Here is a 17,821-nt window from a genome sequence, read left to right on the forward strand (position 1 = left end):
GATTCCTAACGCTGAGTAAGTGGGGCAAAGTGCTCTATTGGGCAAACGTGATCGCTTTTATCCTTGGATAGCCGCATGGTTAGTTTGCCCGAAATTATTCCATTTATTAGTGTACTTTTGCAACTTCAGTGTCAAGGCTGCCAGTCAGAATTCAGACAAATAAAACTCAGAGTCCTTTCATTTTAGGTTCAAAGTGAATTTATCAAAATCAGAACTTGAAGCATCGAAAGCAAAGCAAAGTCTAAAGAAAATGGTGCGTACCCCACATACTAAAACCCCTTTTTCTCCATTGTCCAGACACATCAGGTGGTCCAAGATGTTCCTCCCGGGCTTCTCAGGAATTTGCCCAACACCTGGGAAATCGAAACTTAACAAAACTTTTCTCCTCCTGCACACTTCCCAACCCCTCTTATTATCTACCCCTCCCCGTCTCTGTGACAACCAAGCAAAGAATGCAGCAGCAGGCAGCGTAGGTTGACATTCGGCCCTCCTGGAAATGGGACTTTAGTCCTAAAAGACAAAACAAAACAACACAAATATATGCAATACTACATTACAGTTTATCAGGATATCTCAGTCAAAAACGGTCAATTTCCCTCTTAGCATTCATATGTTTCTCATCCACCCATTCTGCATGTGATGCTGGGAAATGTTTCCAAGCTACCAGCTACTGAGTTTTCCCCCTGGTTTTCCGAGAGTCCAACACCTCTTTTACCTCAAAATGTTGCTCACCCTCAATGAGTAATGGGGCCGGGGGATCTGGCTGCAGAGGTCTTAATTCACTTATGCGTTCCGGTTTCAGCAAGCTTACATGGAACACTGGGTGGACTTTTCTCCGCTCTTTTGGCAATTCTAACTTCATTGCCACCGAATTTACCACTTGTATGATAGGGAAAGGACCTACGTACTTAGCTCCTAGTTTCTTGGATTTCTGCATTGTCCTCAAGAATTTTGTTGAGAGGTAAATCCTATCTCCCACCTTGTACTCTGCAGCTATCCTTTTTTTATCCACTTGGGCCTTATGAGAAGCCGCAGCCTCATCAAGCGCCTTTCTCGCTAGGGGCCAAGTCGCCTTGAGTTGCAACACCCAATCTTTTAAGGATGGGTGCTGAGGCTCGTCCTGCGGTAGTTCTGGAATTGGTACAAAATCTTGTCCACTTACTAACTTAAAATGTATGAACCCCGTACTACTGTGTAATGAGTTATTATAGGCCACTTCCGCAAATGGCAAGAGCTCACTCCAATTATCCTGTTGATAGTTCAAATAACACCTCAGGTACTTTTCTAGGATGGAGTTTGTCCTCTCACCCCCCCCCCCCATTGGTTTGAGGATGAGGGCTCGAGCTGAGCCCCTGTTTGGTACCCAATAACCCCATAAACTCTTTCCAAAAGTTAGAGATAAATTGCACCCCATGATCCAATATGATCCGCTCAGGAACTCCATGTAGCCCATACACATGTTGTATGAACAGTCTTGCTAGTGTTTTGGCAGTCACAAAATGCACCTGTTTGGAGAAAAGGTCAATAACAACCCAAATCACTGTATTCCCCCCCCCCTCAGGTAGATCCACAATAAAATCCATTGATATTTCTTTCCAGGGTGCTCCCGGTCTCGCCACTGTCTGCAACAGTCCTTGGGGGTTACCTGGGGGTCGTTTAGTGGCTGCACATACCAGGCAACTTGCTACATAAGTCTCAATGTCCTTTTTCATGGAGGGCTACCAGAACTGCCTTCTTAATAAATGCAAGGTTTTCAAGAAAGCAAAATGTCCTGCCACCTTAGAGTCATGCCCTTTTTCCAATATTAGAGGCCTCAACGCCAGCGAAATATATAAGCGTGATCTCAGCCAAGCTAGGCCGTTCCTTTTGGTGCAATCACCCTCATGAGTCCAAAACCAGTCATCGGTTTCCAATGCATTTTGCAGGTTTGCCATCAGATCATCAGGAAGATCCATTTTCTTGGTGCTCTGGTGCCGAGTCATCACTGAGCAAGCAGTTTGCGAGGTTGGTATTACTGATTGAATTAGCTCCAGCCTCCCGCTGTTGTACTGTGGCATTCTTGACAGAGCATCTGCCATGAAATTGCTCCCCCCCAGTAGATAGCGCAGTGAAAAGTTGAACCAACTGAAATGTTGCACCCATCTGGCTTGTTTAGGGGATAAGTTTTGGGTTTTTTTTAAAGCTTCCAAGTTTGGGTGATCTGTCCATGCCTCAAAAGGTTGCTTTGTTCCTTCCAGGAAATGTCTCCAGGAGAGCAGTACCCAGAGTACAGCAAACGCTTCCTTTTCCCACACTGCCCAACTCTGCTCGGTGTCGCTTAGTTTCCTCGATGTATATGCACAGGGACGTAACACCTGTCCCTCATCTCGTTGCAGTAACACCACTCCCACAGCCACATCGCTGGCATCCACTTGTACCACAAACATGTTTTCCAAATCAGGATGTTTGAGGATTGGTTCGCTTGCAAACAGTTTTTTCAGCTTTTCGAAAGCTGCCTGGCACTCCATGGACCACGACAAAGGCCCATTGTGTTTGGGTTTACCTTCTCCCTTCGTTTTCAGTAGGCTGGTAATCGGTAGTGCTATCTCAGAAAACGCTGGGATAAATTGCTGGTAAAAATTTGTGAAACCCAAAAAATGTTGTAATTGTTTCCTAGTTTGTGGAGCCTTCCACTCCAGGACCGCTTTTACCTTTTCCGGATCCATTTCCACCCCATCATGTGAGATGCGATAACCCAAATAGTCGATTTTGCTCTAGTGAAATTCGCACTTTTCTAAGTTAGCATACAGTTCGCAGTTTTGAGTTTCTTTAAAACTTCTGTGACCAGAATTACATGTTCCTCTAGGGACTCCGAATAAATTAAAATGTCATCTAGGTAGATCAAGCATCCTTTAAATAAATGTTAATGCAATACCTCATTGATCAGTTGCATGAAAACTCCTGGCACCCCCGGCAGGCCAAAAGGGAGTACCCTAAATTGGAAACATCCCAACGGAGTGTTGAAAGTGGTTTTCCACTCATCTCCCTCTTTTATATGCACAATTTTGTGAAGAACTTCCCTTTCGCCAGATAAGTTACCATATCCTTCATAAGGGGCAGGGGGTACACATTGTGCGTACAAATGGCATTTAAATTTCTATAGTCCACCACTAGGCAGAGCGAGCCATTTTTCTTCTCTCTGAACATGATGGGGGCCGCCATTTGAGGTCTGGCTGGTTCTATAAATCCCCTTTCCAAATTTTTATCAATGAATCGCCGTAACTCAGTCAGTTCCCCGGGGGTCAATGAGTACATCCGCAGTTTAGGCAATTTCGCTCCAGGTTCTATATCAATACTACAGTCCATGGCCCTAAGGGGGGGCAGTTTGTTGGCTTCATTTTCACTGAAAACTGCCTTAAGATCCCAATATTCTCTGGGGATTTTTTCCTCGCCTGCAATTTTCTCCACTGGAGGGGGAGCTTTCCTTCCCAATTCTGCCAATACAAATCCCAGTTCCTCTTTTCCCTTGTAGGAGATCGTGACCACTCCAGTATGCCAGTTTACTTCTGGATTCCATTTCTGTAACCAGGGAAGTGCCAAAATGACTGCGTTATCAAGCACAGGTCCCACAATGAATTGCATAGTCTCTTGGTGGGAGCCCATGGTAATAATTAAAGTCCCTATCTCCTGAGTGGAGGGCTTCCCCCCTGCTATAGTTCCATCCAACTGGGTGAACGAAATGGGGTCTCTTAATTTCTTGAGTTTGAGGCCCAAACTCTCCGCCACCTCAGGGGACATCAAATTCCTGGTGCAGCCCGAATCCAGTAGGGCTACCATGTTTCCCCTCATCCCCCCGTTCGGGTCCCTTAAAGTTTGGGGAATGTAGACCCAACTGGGGGGGGTCACTTACCATGAAGGCTTCTTCCGGCTCGCTTTCCAGGATGTTAGGACGATCCAGAGATCCCAACTCCTCCCTTTTGGGGGGGGCAACCTCTATGGTTTCCTTTCCACTTTTGGCAGCCTCTGGGGATTTCTTAATCCATTGCTCCAACTTTTCTTCACCACTAGATGTCACCCTTGGCACAGGTTTGGCAAAGCATTCCGCAGCTCGGTAACCTTTTTTCCCACACCGGAAACACGCTGTAGATTTGGGCTTGTGTGGGAAACTTCAGGGCGTTTTCTTCAGGACCCTCTCTCCCCTGGGGGGGGGGGCTTTTCTCCTGTTGACTTCTCTGGAGATCTATCTCCAGCTCTGCCGCCAGCTCGAACCATCTGCTAAGGTTTCTAGGGTTTGCTCTGTCTCTGCAATGCCGGTAAATCCATCCATGTAGTATTCCATCAGAATATTCATTGGGTACGAGCTCACATAAGCCATCAGTTCCCTGAACTCCTGTGTGTATTCAGTAACTGATCTCCCTCCCTGCTTCATGGTTTTCAGCTTTGATCTAGCTTTCCTCTCCACCTGGAAATCCTCAAAGTGCGCTCTGAGTGCCGTCATAAACTGATCAAAATTCCTGAGGACGGGGTCTCTCCTCTCATGCAATGACATCATCCAATTTGCGGCTTCCGCATCCAACGCCTGGGTCACCACCCTAACCTGGGCTGGGTCATTGGTGAATTCATCCTCATAATCTTCCATGTATTGATTTACATGGGCCAGGAAATACCTCAGCCCTGCCGGCGCTCCATCGTAACGCTGGGTGAAGGGGGGGCCGTTGGGGCCTTGCTTCTGCGGGCTCCCCCCTCTGTGCAGGACGTCTTGGGCTCACGGGACATTGGACTCTGGGGGGGGAGGGCTCTGGGTGGCTGCCTGTTGATGCTGTTCTCCCTGGCCCGAGTGTCCTGCCATTTGATCCTCCTCCCCCTCTTCCTCACTCGGAATGGCTTTTAGGGAAGCCTGACTTTTCTTTTCCACTGCTGACAGGACATCCCTAATCCCTGACACCAATTCTGTCAGTAGATTTTCTTCCTGGTTAACCACCCACTTCTCCTTAGTTTTCTTTTTCCGATGGGTCATATTTGCATCCGAATCTCTCATTCCCTCTCCAAGGAGATCTTTTGAGCCTACCCCGATGGACCATCGTGGAACCCGTCTAAAAGGATCATCTCCACTGAGGTCTGATGTTTCCTCTTTCTCCAGGCTAAGGGATCCCGGGCTCTTAAGAGCAACTTCTTCTTCTGAAGTCACCCCTTCACTTTCATTTCGAGACATCTTTTGCCTGTCTCTGGAGAATTACTCTCCAGGAGTGACTCTTAAGGCTGACTTTGCTTAGTGTCAAGGCTGCCAGTCAGAATTCAGACAAATAAAACTCAGAGTCCTTTCATTTTAGGTTCAAAGTGAATTTATCAAAATAAGAACTTGAAGCATCGAAAGCAAAGCAAAGTCTAAAGAAAATGGTGCGTACCCCACATACTAAAACCCCTTTACCACCCCCCTGTTGGGCATCCGCCCAATCTCCATTGTCCAGACGCATCAGGTGGTCCAAGATGCTCCTCCCGGGCTTCTCAGGAATTTGCCCATCTAACGGTCTTGCCAACACCTGGAAAATTGAAACTTAACAAAACTTTTCTCCTACTGCAAAATTATTAATCTCTTTTAATAAAAAAAGAAGGGAATTTTTTTCTTATTTATTTATTTATTTTTCTATGCCGCCCAGTCCCAAAGGGACTGTCGCTCAGACACTATACTTTTCCGCCCACACCAAAAAAAAATTAGAGGGAACATTGCCCACAGGTGTTAATTTCCTAGAATAATGAGCACAAGAAAATAAAGGTCTGCCATCTTGGCATTGTTGGAAAAGTGCAGCCCCCACTCCAACGTCAGAGGCATCAGCTTCTACGATAAATGGACGAGTGGGATCAGGGTATTGGAAAATAGGTTCTTGCATGAAAGCTTTTTTGAGGTTGAGAAAAGCTTATTGCTCTGTGGTGCCCCATTGAAATGGAACTCCTTTCTGGAGAAGGAAGGTGAGGGGCGCTGTCAAGGTGGTGAAGTTGGGAATGAAGGTTCGATAGTAATTGACAAATCCCCAAAATTGTTGGACAGGTGTTGGTGGGTTTCTTTAGAAGGAGAGTATATCAAAATGTCATCAATGTAGACAACCATGAAGGGGTCAATAAAGTCCTTAAAAATCTCATTCATAAAATGTTGGAATACTTCTGTTGTATTGGTAAGTCCAAAAGGCATGACGGTGAATTCAAAATGGTTGTAGCGGGTGCTGAAGGTGGTCTTCCATTCATCACCTTGATGAATGCAAATGGGGTTGTAGGTGCCTTGCAAGTCGATTTTGGTTAAAATGGTTGCTGTACGGAGGCGGTCCATGAGTTCAGAGATTAAAGGTAGAGGGTAGTGGTTACAAATGGTAATGGAATTGAGTTTATGATAATCACAGCAGAGTCTGAGGTCTCCAGTTTTCTTTTTGACAAAAAGTACTGGAGCGGAGAGTGGTGAAGAGGGGGGTTGGATGAAACTCTGGTGAGGTTCTTGTCAATAAAGTCTTTTAAGGTGACTGATTCGGGTTGAGACATTGAATAGAGGTGTCCGGCAGGAAGTTTGGCATTGGGTAAAAGATCAATGGCACAGTCATAAGGTTGGTGATGGGGTAACTGGTCTGCTTCTTGCTCATCGAAAATGTCGGCGAAGTCAGAAATATCTGGTGGTAGGATGCTGGCAAGCTGGGGAGGAAGTTGAGTAGTAAACAGTGGACCGATGTGGTCGACACATTGTAGACTAGAAAAGAAAATACGGTTTTGGGACCACACGATGTGGGGATCGTGGGTTCTGAGCCATTCTAAGCCAAGGACCATAGGAAATTGGAGACTTTTGGTGACATAAAATTGAATAGGTTCTTTGTGGTATTCGATGGTTAAGGTAAGTGGTTGGGTCTGAAATTTGATTGGTCCGGACAATTGATAGTTTCTATAATAATAGGAGGTGTGACTGGGCACAATGGTATGGCATGAAAACGAGCAAAGGTCTCATCCCTAAAGTTCGTGGTGACTCCGGAATCCACTAAGGCAGTAGCAGGGAAGGATTTGGGTGGGTTTTTAAAGTTTACCTTAGTGGTGAAGGTCAAGTGTCTTGAAGGTCTCGGTTCATCTGTCGTAGCATTGAAATTCGGTTTGGTGCCTGCCCGGCCTAAGGTTTGTTTGAGGCCGGACTCTAGTCGTTTCCTGGCAAGGTAGCCTGGACCTGAAATGTGGGCCCGCTGTTTGAGACTGGAGTAGAAGTGGGAGTGACACGTCTTCTCTGAGGGCAATAGGTAGAAGGTGTCCAACCTCTCCACAATACATACATAGGCCTTCTGCTCAATGTTTGACTTCCTCGGCTTCACTCAGGCAAGGTCTAGCCGTACCTAGATCCATTGGTTCCTCTCGAGCGATGACAGCTGATCTGTTTCCCGTGTCTGTTGGCATCTGGAAGGGATGTCTTGTCATGTAGTTGAAACCGTTGTTTTGAAATCTTTGGCGTGGAGCTAGCACTCGTCTGGTTTTCTCCCCAAACTGGTTTTTGTATCTGGTGACATGGTTCTGGGCAGATGACAAATTAGTCTCGATGGTAGAATTAATTTAACGTGTTGGGAGTTGGATGGGGCATCATGTCATTCACAATTTTGGGTTTCAGGCCATCTTGGAACAGTTCCATAAGGGCTTTCTCATTTCAATTCAGGGGTGGGACTAGTTTCCGGAAGTCAGAGATATACTCAGAAATGGTCTTGTTGCCCATGTGCGATTGGTGCAACTGAACAATAGCGTTTTGTATGCGAATGGGATCTTCAAATTCTTTTTCAAACCTCTGGCGAAAAGCAGCATAATTTTGCAGGATTGGGTCCTGACCAATGTTCCCTCTAATTATTTTTTGGTCTGGGCAGAAAAGTATAATGTCTGAGCGACACATTTTCATGCCTAGCCATGGACCAATTAGAAACAAAAGGGGGTCGTGTGACCTCAGGACACACAGCAACGGTCATAAATATGAAACAGCAGCAAAGTTTTGATCCTGCGATCATCTGGCTGTTGTGAAGGTCCTAAGTGTGAAAAGGGTGTATAAGTCACTTTTTTCAGGGCTGTAAATGAATCGTTGTAAGTCGAGGACAACCTGCCTTCCCCCCTGCATGTTTTATGTGGAGCTTCAAAATGGACTCCTGATCTGCTTCTAAAAGAGTGCACTGGTCAGACAGATAATCCTCGACTTCCGTTCTGACCCCAATGGAGGCCCACGTTTCTATCTCCTGAGTAAGACGGTGGGGCGGCATACAAATCCAAATAATAAATAAATAAATAAATAAATAAATAAAAGTGAGTTCTGCCTCACTTTACCACCTTTCTTGCCACAGCCGTTAAGTGAATCCCTGCAGTTGCTTGTCAGAAGATCCCAAAAGATGTTCACATAAACCTGGGACATTGCCACTATCATAACTACATTGTTAAGTGTCCAAAGAAATATAATTGATGTACTTTTTGAAGAAACATTAAGGAGGGAATTTAATTAAAAGAAAAGTATGTACCTGGATGATAACATTAGGAAAAAAAGCTTTTGCAACTTTTTGATGATTGATATTAGTTGCTAACAAAATACTGCATTTTATTCATGGAAAATTAGATGGTACACTGTATTGTTTGAATATATGTTGAGAGAAAAATGTAAAAAAAATTAAAACCCCCCACAAAAAAGTCCTTCCTTCCTCCGTCCCTCCATTAATTTCATTCTTCCTTCCTTCTTTTTCCATCCATTTCTTCTTCCTTCCCTCCTTCCTTTCACTCCACTACTCTCTTCCCTCTCCCTTTTTTCCTTCTCTCCCTTCTCTCTCTTTTTCTTTTTCCTCTCCCTCGTTCTTTCCCTCCATCATTTTCTCATTTTTCTCTTTCTCTTTTTCTTTCTCAAAAAATTCTCTCTTGCTTTCCTTCTCTCTCTCACTCTTTCTGTCTCTTTTGCTTTCTTTCTCTCTCTCTCTTGCTTTCTTTTTCTCTTTCTCTCCCCCCTCTTGCTCTCTCTTTTTCACTCTCTCTCTCTTTCTCACTCTTTCTCTCTCCCTCTCTCTTTCTTTCTCACGCTCTGTCTGTTTCTCTCTCTTGCTTTCTCTCTCTTTTTCTTGTTCTCTCTTTCTTCTTCTCCCTCCCTCTTTCTTTTTCCCTCTCTTTCCCCTCTCTCCCTTCTTTCTCTCTCTGTCCCTCCTTCTCTCCCTCACTTCTCTTTCTCTCTCTCCCTCCATTCCTTTCTCTCTCCCTCTCTTTCCCCCCTTCTCTCTTCCTTCCTTCCTCTCTCTCTTTTGCCATGGTCCAGCTGCACTTACTCTAGGCGACAACCAGGGCAGAGCTGCCGGCAGGAGAAAGCAGGCTGCCTGGCTGCACCCACTCTGGCTGGCTCCTTTCTATCGATAGCGGCAGCAGCAGCACCCATCCCTCTTCCGCTACTTGCCGACGTCCTCGCTGCCCGGGCTCAGCAGCCGAAGGAGAGACTCTATCACACAGGGAAAGGGCGGAAGTGCCTGATGGACGCCACCATCTTTTCCTGAATGGGTGGGGCCAAAGTTCCTCTTTGGCAATGGGAAGCCAGTGAGCTTAACAGAACAAGCAATTGCCAACTGCGCAGCAACCACAGTGGCTCCCTGAGTGGAAGCAGAGATGCCGGTGGCAGTTGAAGGCAAGGGAGCCATGGCTGCCCCTGCCGCAGATGGGCCGGTGCCAAGGAGATCTCTTGCCCCTGTAAAAACGGATGGCTTAGCTAAATAAATCTTTGGCCTTGGTTGAATGATGACCTGTGGTTGAACAGGAGCCACGATTTGTGTTAAGGCCTGCACGTCATTTGCTAAATTGGTCATCCTGAGCTGGCTGGTTGATTTTCTTTTCTGTGGGAGTTCTCAACACTGTTCTGATCTCCGGCTAAGGCCACTGTTAATTGGAATAAAGGCTTGGTAAATGCAGAGGTTTTTAAAACACTTTCCAAATCAGAATCTGCAAAATGCCCAAACTGAACAGGAATATACACAACAGTATGGATATTTCCCATTCATTGGAGTCCTTAAACCATGTCTCAGTTATGGCAACCAGATCCAAATTATCTCTAGATATTATGGCCATTAACTCACAGATCTTGTTGCTCAAGCTTCGAGCATCCATGCACATTTCACGAAGAACATTATTATCTTTATTTGTTTGCCCCTTATCAACAACATCTACATCTATTTCATTTACAGCTGCTTTTTCATAAACGTCAACAAACTGATTTATCCTCATTGGTCAGGGACAGAAATAATCCACATCAGTTACATCTCTGTCCCCTCTACCTAGTTTAAATGCCTGTCTAAAAAAGTTCTAAACTACTCACCAAGCACCTGGGTATCTCTGTATGATGGATGCAAATCATCCCTCTTAAACAATTCCCTATTAGACCATCTACTAACATGATGGCAAACATAGCCCAAACCTTCAGCTTTACACCACTGCCTTAATCATATATTAAATTCTGCAATACAAGTTGTTTTATTCTCCTGACCACAAACTGGTAACACCTCTGAGAAAGTCACTGAATCAGTTATTCTGCCCAGCTCCATGCTAAGACATTGGAAATCTCTTTGCACGACTGTTGATCTCTGTTGTGATATCTGTGCACAACTATTTCAGGATCTGGCAAACAATTGAGGTATATATTTAGGAGCTAGCACATAGAGGGAATGTGGTTTCAGCTGATGTATGTTAATGAATTATCAGTTTCATAGAGAATCAATAGACTTGAACATTCTGCATGGGAAGATTCCAAAGATTACAAAGATCACAGAGAAAAATAAGGAATGTTATACTTTCATCTCTCCATGATCCATTAAATAGGCTGTATAAAATGTTGTAAAATTATGTAACTACAAATTATGTAATTTGTTCACTACAAATTAAGAATTACTACTGTGGAAGGAGATGCAAAATATTATTTCTGCATATGTTTAATATTAACCACACCTTAAGAACTATCAAGTCACTAGAGATTAGTACAGTATTTCACTTCTTACTGTTCAATCATAAGAATGCAAGGATGGTAAAAATATGTACTTTGCTTAAGGGATCCCCAAACTTGGCAATTTAAGATTTGTGTGGACTTCAACTCCCAGAATTATCCAGCCAGTGAATATTCACAAATCTTAAATTTGCAAAGTTTGGAGACCCCTGAGCTAAACCAACCTGCAGAAATTGCAGTGCCTCCCCATACAGTGTACACCAACCCCAAGAGAATTATTTGTAAGAGAGGAACCTGTCTGCCAGCAGAAAAAGAAAGGGAAAGCTGAGAAAGCCAAAAAGAACTTTCCATTAGTAAGGAAAATCTGTAAACTGGGATATTATAGAGCAGTGATGGCAAACCTTTTTTCCCTCGGGTGCCGAAAGAGCATGCATGTGTGCTATCGTGCGTGTGTGAGTGCCCACACCCATAATTCAATGCCTGTGGAGGATGAAAACAGCTTCCCCCAACCCTTGGAGGCCCTCTGGAGGCTGAAAACTGTCTGTTTTCCAACTTCTGGTGGGCCCAGTAGGCTCGTGTTTCACCCTTCACAGGCTCCAATGGCTTTCCTGGAGCCAGGGGAAGGTAAAAAGGCCCCCCATCCTCCTAGAGGCTCTCTGGAAGCCAAAAACGCCCTCCCAGAGCCTCTGTGGGAGCCAAAAACCAACTAGGGCAATGGCTCATGTGCCAGCAGATATGGCTCCACTTGCCACCTGTGGCACCCGTGCCATAGGTTCACCATCATTGTTATAGAGCATTAGAAACCATCAACTAGACCTCTGCTTGGTCTCCGAAACAGCTATACCCAATCTAAATTGAACACTTTAACTAAAATCTAAGCCATTAATGTTGGTGAGTGAGAGTGACCAGCCTCGGTTTGCTTGGTAGCATTTGCTGTGTGAGGTGTGGATTGAGAGAATTGGGAGACAGGAGGCAACAATGATAGCGCCAATTGAAAAGCGAGCTCCATAACAGAAGGAATGGAAGGAGGGGATGTGAGTCTCCAGCTGGTGAGAGCAGTTGGTACCCCTACCACTCCTATTGGGAGAATGGCTGGTAACCCCACTCCCCCAGCTGGTGAGAAGAGCCAGAGTCCCCAGCACAGAATGCTGTTGGTCCTGCCTAGCCAACTGGTGAGAGCAATTGGCAGAGACAGAACCGGGTAGTGAGAAGAACAGGTGTGGAGAATGATTGGAGTGGCAGCAACTGGTGGAAATTGTTCTGGAAGCCTGGGGACAACAGGGAATTTCCTGGGCGTTGGGATCAGTGTAATTTGCATTGGAGAAGTCACCAGAGGGGTTGGAGAATTTGTTGGGACCACTACAACATCAAGAAGCAGGTCTTTCAGTGCCTTGGCTCCTTGGAGTTAAAGCCAGTTTGTCATCCCTGGCAAGATACTATCAGAGAGAGAGAGAGAGAGAGATCAAGTGGTGAGCCTTTTCACTATTTTTGAACTATTGCTCTCCTTTTGACCACAGAACCCTGATTGTTGCAGAGATTTTTCCGTGTGGACTACCTTGCCTGGAGGATGTTTGTATTTATTGCAGCTGGCACTTTAACTTTTGAAGAAGGAGTTGATGAAACACTTGGATCTAAAGATATTTTTATAGACTATCATAAGAAGAACTGGGATATAGACCCTTATCCATGCTTCATTAGAACTTATGTACATCATCCTTGTTTGCACCATCCTAATTAATTACCAGCTACTAGAATTAACTTTTTCTGGTTCTCAGTTTTCGATTAGAACAAGGACTGTTTTGCTATACAGAGGCCTATCTGATACTAAATTATTGAGTTTTAAATTGCTGTTATTGTTGGGTAGAGAGGGATGGGAATTGGGGGGTGGAGTTGGGTTAGGATTTTATTAGTAATTTGATTAATTTTTATTAATTTTTATTAATTATATCAGGATCCAATGTTGGATGTTTTTTGATTAGATGGAGAGGGATGAGTGGTTAGAGAAAATGTGGGGTCTGGGGATGAAGACTGGCTATAACCCCTGAGCTGGTATGTATGTTAGAAAAAACCTGCCAAGAAGAAGAACGCCCAGTGGAGATGGTAGAGTGATTCTGAATGGGGTGGAGAGCCGGGGCATCACGGTCATTACTGGGAGGGGCAGGTACTCTCTTTGAGAATGAGGACTCGCTGCATGGAAGTGATTCCCTGTTCTGCCCCCCCCCCCATCTCATCCCATGTAGCTGATGTCAGATGTAGTCAGGACCCTGGTCTCAGGCTGCTGCTACTCGGCAAGAATTTTTTTTATTTTTCACTCCAATCACATATGCAAATTAACATACCATCAATCTTGAAATACATTACAAAAATTATTTCTTTTAACTTTGTTATTCATAATCCATCCAATGCTGCCTCCAATACAATTGACATCTGGACAAGAATAATTATTCAAATTTCTTATGTGTATTTTTAAATGCTATTAACTGATACAATTTTTAAATTGCTTCTTTTCAAGGCAAATCTAATTATTTAGGCCATAGTGCTTCAATCTTCTCCATCTATCCTTAATAACAATTTCATAATATTTATTACCATTACTTTTATAGTAATTGCCCTTTAAAAAAGAAACAAATATTCCCAATCATTACAACTAAATCCTAATAGTTATCTAACTATTACATGGATCAAGAGTATATTAATTCAGGGGGGGGGGGAGAGAAAGGTCAAAAAAAGTATCACATTTGTCCCAATTAGCCCAATTAATAATAATCCCTTTTTAAAAGATAAAAAAATTAAAAAATTGAAGTGGAAAAAAAATAAAAAGAAAAGAAAAAAGTAAAAAAAATAGGAAGAAAAACAAAAAATGAATGAACAAGGAAAAAAACTTTTCCCCTTTCTTCCATCTATCCCATATAATACCCAAATCCTCATATCCTATGTATTACTGTAAGATCAATGGAATCATCAAACCCTACTCCTATTTATATGACTGCAAAACCCAGTGGAATCTTCATGCCCTATTCTAAGAGAAAAAACTAAAAAATCACTGTAAGCCCAGTGGAATCATCATACCTTGCTCTTATTATATCACTGCAAACCCAAAGGAATCATCATGCTCTGTTCTAAAAAAAATCATTGCGAACCTTTTTCCTTTTTCTTTCATGTATCCCTTATAAAACCCAAATCCTCATACATACAATATGACATGGTTGGAATCACCGAAACTTGGTGGGACGATACACACATCTGGAATATATAGATCAAAGGATACAAACTATTAAAAAAAAACAGATCACAGAAAAAAGGAGGTGGAGTTGCACTTTACATAAAAGACCACTACAATGTCACTGAGATACAAACTACAAAAGAAGAAAACCTTCTAGAAAGCTTATGGGTCAACATCAAATAAGAAAAAAAAGTGCAACACAACAATTGGTGTGTACTACAGACCACCAAACCAAACAGAAACAATGGACAGCCTTTTCAACAACCAACTGACACACACATGCAAGAAAAACAACACAGTAATAATGGGAGATTTTAACTACCCGGACATAAATTGGAAAAAAAATTCCGCACCAAGCGAAAAATCAAACAAATTTCATAATTTTTAAAAAAAATATTTTTATTGCATTTTTTTAAAAAGACAAACAAAGACGTACAACTTTGAACACTCAAGGAGCTGCCATTGTTCTGCTTATCTTAGAAGTCTAACTACTACAAAAAACAATACAAAAATAGCATACATTTATATTAGGTATTTGTTAATTTTAACTCTATATGTTAATTTAATTACTTTATCTGTAAAATACTTATTCAAAAAATATAATATAATGAATAGCATATCTAAGTTTATTCTACTATAAACATTTTTGAACTATTAAACTCTAACTTATAAAATTTCAAAACTATGAGTTCAAAAAGTTCTAAATTCTTGTTACTTTAACTTTTAATGTTGTTTTTAAAATTCCACCATTCATATACTTTGTTCCATGTTTTATAAAATTCTGTTTCCACTTGATTATTCAAGCGTTTTGTCATCATGTCTAATTTTGCACATTCCATAATTTTTTTATAAACTTTGGTATTTCCTTTTCTTTCCATTTCTGCGCAAATGTAATTCTTGCCGCAACCAATATATGTATTATTAAGTAATAAATTTCTTTTTTATACTTAATGTTTGAAATACACAATAAGAAAAATTCAGGAGATTTTTTAATCTTCTCCTTTGTTATTTCATTTATCCATTTCTCTACTTTATTCCAATATTCTTTTGCCTCTAAACATTTCCACCATACATGGTAATATGTGCCAATTTCTTTTTTACATTTCCAACATATAGGTGAGACTGTTGGAAACATTTTGGAGATTCTATATGGTGGAAGGTGCCATCTATAGAACATCTTAATTTGATTTTCTTTAAAGGAAGTTGATTTTGTTATTTTCCAATTATATACCCAAATCTTTTCCCATGTTTCTAAGTCTATCTCTTTGCCAAAATTTTTGCACCAACTGATCATGTTGTCTTTCAATATCCACCCTATTGTTCTATGATTTATTAAATATTTATATACATTTCCAATTATCTTTACTTGATTTTGAAGTAATAATTTACTTAATACATTTTTTTCTTTTCTAAAGATATAAGTTTTAATATCCATTTGATATCTAGAACTAATCTGTGTGTATTGCCACCAATCTAAATCAATACCTAATTCTTGTAACTCTTGTTTTGTTCTAAGTTTTAATTGATTGTCCAGTAAATCCCTATATTTCCAAATCTTCCCTTCCTTTACTAAGTTCGGATGTGTAATGGCTTCTATAGGTGAGATCCATTCTGGCATTACTAAGAAGTGGTTTTTCTTTATTTCAATCCATACATCAATCAGTGCTTTTCTAATTATATTATTTTTAAAATATGAATGTGTTTTAATCTTATCATACCATATGAAGGCATGCCAGCCTAGCATTAAATCATGGCCTTCTAAATTAAGTAACCTTTGATTATCCAAGGTTAACCACTCTTTTATCCATGTTAGGGCGGTGGCATAATAATATAATTTCCAATTTGGGAGGCCAAGTCCTCCTCTTTCTTTGCGATCTTCTAACGCCTTTTGTTTTATTCTTGGTTTCTTACATTGCCATATAAATTTTTTTATTGTCTTATTTAATTCTATAAAAAATTTCGATCCTGGGTTTATTGGGATAACTTAGAAAAGAAACAAAATTTTAGGGAGGATATTCATCTTAATTGTGGATATTCTTCCCACCAATGTTAATTGCAAATTGTTCCAAACTTCTAAGTCTTTTTTAATCTGTCCTAATAATTTCAGAGAATTATCGTTTTTTATAGATATGGCTTTAGAGGTCATCCCTATCCCTAAATATTTCACCTTTTTTGTGGTTTTCATATTTGATAGATCTAGATGTTTTTTTGTATCTCTGTCATATTTTTTGTTAGAATCTGTGTCTTATCTTTATTTATTTTTAATCCTGCAACTTTCCCATATTCTTCAATTAAATTTACTAGCCTTGAAATAGATTTTATGGGATCTTCTAGGATTAGGACCACATCATCTGCGAATGCTTGTACTTTATATATATCTTTTCTTATCTTCAATCCTTTTATCTCCCTGTCTGCTCTTATTTTTATTAACAGTGCTTCCAGGGTTAAAATAAATAAGAGTGGTGATATTGGACACCCTTGTCTTACTCCTCATTGTATTGCCACTTTTTCGGTCAACTCACTATTTATTATAATTTTAGCTGTTTGTTTAGAATATATTGCATCTATTATATTAAAAAACTTAGTTCCAACCTCCATCTTATTTAATTGTATTTTCATAAAATTCCAGTCTACATTATCAAATGCTTTTTTCGCATCTAAAAATATAAGCGTCATTTGTTTTTCTGGATGTTGTTCATAGTATTCTAGTGTATTTATTATTGTTCTTAGATTATTTTTAATTTGTTTTCCTGGTAAAAAACCATTTTGATCACTATGTATCATATCATTTATAATGTTTTTAAACCTGTTAGCAAAGATTGATATAAAAATTTTATAATCTACGTTTAACAATGAAATTGGTCTATAGTTCTCGATTTTTTTTCTGTACCCACTTTATGTATTAAGGTTATTAACGTTTCTGACCATGTTTTAGGTAATATGCCTTCTGCCATTATTTGATTATATATCTCAAACATATTTAAAAAGAATATTTCAATATCTAACTTTTAAAATTCTACTGGTATTGCATCTGGGCCCGTCGCTTTATTATTTTTCTGGTTCTTTATAGATTGTTTCAATTCCATTTCTGTAATAGGTTTATTTAATCTTTGTTGTTGTGCTTCGGTTAATACCAGTAAGTCTATATTTTTCAAATATTCAAAAATTAAATCCTCATTTATTTCTTCTCTCGTGTATAATTTTCTATAAAATTCTAACACTATTTACTTCTTTTCTTCTATTCTATGTTTCATTTTACCTTTTGAGTCTATCAGATTTGTTATAATTTTGTTTTCCCTCTCTTTTCTAAATTTATATGACAACCATCTTCCTGGTTTATTCGCATGTTCAAAATATTCTTGCTTTGCTCTCTTTTCTATTATTATCTTTTCTATTATTGGTTCTTGTTCCATCAATCTTTTCTATTATTGGTTCTTGTTCCATCAATCTCAATATATGCTTTATTAATTCTCTCTGATTTTTGGCTTTATGTTTTCTATTATTGGTTCTTGTTCCATCAATCTCAATATATGCTTTATTAATTCTCTCTGATTTTTGGCTTTGTCACTATTATCACCTTTTTGCATTAATGTTTCTACTTTTTTGAGATCTTCTACTAATTTTTCATAACGTATTTTCTTTTTTTTCTTTTTTTTTCTATATAAGAGATT

The 17,821-nt window shown here is 40.6% G+C and overlaps 1 protein-coding gene across 1 annotated transcript in view; it reads left to right on the top strand.

Annotated features, from left to right (window-relative positions):
* Positions 1–17,821, top strand: part of LOC139153842 (transmembrane channel-like protein 2) — a 590,027-nt gene that overhangs the window by 346,840 nt on the left and 225,366 nt on the right. The window lies entirely within an intron of this gene.

The sequence above is a fragment of the Erythrolamprus reginae genome, chromosome Z (genome assembly GCF_031021105.1).
Source record: "Erythrolamprus reginae isolate rEryReg1 chromosome Z, rEryReg1.hap1, whole genome shotgun sequence".
Lineage (NCBI taxonomy): Eukaryota > Metazoa > Chordata > Lepidosauria > Squamata > Dipsadidae > Erythrolamprus > Erythrolamprus reginae.